Consider the following 2,500-nt stretch of genomic DNA (forward strand, 5'->3'; position numbering starts at 1 on the left):
CTTTTCTCCACGATGATTGCTCTCATTACAAAGACAGAAAGGAGAGGAGATTGGCAAAATCGCTCCTCTCCCCCTCCCCGTCCTGATTGGGTCGTGAGAGAGCTGTTATGTCGTTGGCAGGGAACTGATTGACTTTTCAGTGTCCAAGCCGCAGAGGGGGAGCAACGCTTGAAGACGTTAAGGAGCTGCAAAAACCGACTGTCAAATCCTATCAACGTCCGCTCCCCACGTCTGGTTGTATTATCGATGTCGACTACTTGGAATGAAAACATGGATATCCTTTTTGTGCTACCCGTGTTTGAAGCGCTACACACCATTTCTTACCCAAACTAAAATGAATGTCGACACTGAGTAACCTGCTACTTTAACCATACCATCATGTAGAGAAGGCACCCTGGCCTTTTAGGAACACCTGATGAACCCAGACTATCAATGTTGTCATGACTACCCCTGAGAAAGTGACAGCGGCGGATAGGATCATAGAATTAGAGGAAGAAACCAGCAACAAGATTATAGATTTCATTGCGAGCTTTAACCTTTAAGTTAGTCTCACTGAGATGTTTAAATCTATGTTAAAACGAGAGAGACCTGGTCCAAGACAGTGGCTATAGTGGTGTGGACGTGATAAAGACAAACTTGGTGTGACTTTACTGAGGACTAGAATAGTTTGCTATTCTTTATTTTTTACAGCCCTGTTTCAGCTGGCATTTACCAAGCATTTTTATACCCAGTATAAACTAAGAAACCTTTGGGCAACTATGTGGTAATAAGGGGGTACTTTTTGGTACTTACTTTGGGAAATTCAGCACCAGATGTACTAAAGGGCATGCAGTGGTGCTTAAGGCAGGGAATCTAAAAGAAACAGCATGTATAATTAATATGCAATCGTTAGGTCATGACGTATTTATCTATCCACTTACCTTTCGGAGTAAGTGCCTGCTTTACTATTACCAAGCTGTAAAATAAAGTCAAATAAAATTCAATCAAATATTCGGTTACGGAATTGCGTTATTCAGAAGGAAACCCTCCTGTTCAAGTCCTGGAGAGGGTCTCTGTGACCTCATGCCATGATTGCTTTTCTGTAAAGAGGAGCTGAGTGTTGCCTCTTCAAGCTGCCTACCCCATCAAACCAGCCCTGGGTGAAACCGAAGCTATGGCACACAGTATGTCAAATACCTTCATTTGGCTTGGAGTTTGCCTTTTGGGAATATTCCATTGGTTCCATTGTTCCAGATAAGCTATTTAAAGCGCAGCCTAATACTCTTATTTAAAGTATTTGACATTTGACCCAGATCTATATCTATATCAACATTATCCCAACTATGATGCATGACACATGATCACATTGATCTGACAACATGATTCACTAAAATGAATCCATTGTTTATGTGTATTTATCTGTCACTTAGGTAGTATGGGGTTTGAATGTGATTTGAATCTGGTTTTAATCTGGCACAACCTGTTGATGAACTAAGACGAACAACCTCTGGATATGATCCACAGACTTTGGTTTTCCAATAACCGCAATGTAATTCACTTTTGAGTTACGAAAGCAAAGGGTCTGTTTCAAATCTCGATAATAACCATGGGAGATTGCAAGCTGTCTGGAATCAAGATTTCTTCTTTTTCAACACTCTTAATAACGGTTTTCGAAAATAGCTTTATTTTTATCGTAGGAATAAACAATTTGACAGCATTGAAACGTATCTAAGCAATTGAACATTCGTTTCTGCCTGACCTATATAACAAACATAACCTTTCTGGATAAACCACAATCTTCTTCTGGGGGACAAGTGAACCCATTTGGGCTGACTCATCAGTCCCTTGATGGCTAGGCCAAAGCAATAGGACCCAGATGGTGGCAGCATCTGATATAAGAGGCAGGTCATTTCAGATGAGCCAATAAAAAAAACAAGTAGCAGCTACCTTTTACAACCAGGCCAGCTCCATGTGGACTCTACCCTCTCATAAAACGACTGAAAACTACTGAAAATCCTATCCTCTTCAATGAGGATGATCCACATAAGAACTGCATAATTTCCTTAAAAAGCAACGGGATTACTGTTGAATTAAATCTGATAGGAAGAGCAAGACCGCATGAGGAGAGGAGACGGGCCAAACGTCACCACCAGCTGAGATTGATTTTCCACAATAAAAAACCCACAATATAAAAGCATAGAGATGTCCAGAGAGGGTGAGAGTACATTTGTGAATTTGTATTGGCAGAAAGTAAATTGAAAAACCGACGCACGCACGCACGCACGCACGCACGCACGCACGCACGCACGCACGCACGCACGCACGCACGCACGCACGCTAATCAATCGAGCTACTCTAGTGAGATTTCGGATATAATGGCAACAGTCCAGTCCAAATTGTTGTCCCCAGGTGCACAGGCAGATAACAACAGATTTTCACCACATAAACATAACCATGGGTTGATGAGGAACAAATGAACAAACTCACACACACACACACACACACACACACACACACACAC

The sequence above is a fragment of the Argentina silus genome (assembly GCF_951799395.1).
Source record: "Argentina silus genome assembly, chromosome: 10".
Lineage (NCBI taxonomy): Eukaryota > Metazoa > Chordata > Actinopteri > Argentiniformes > Argentinidae > Argentina > Argentina silus.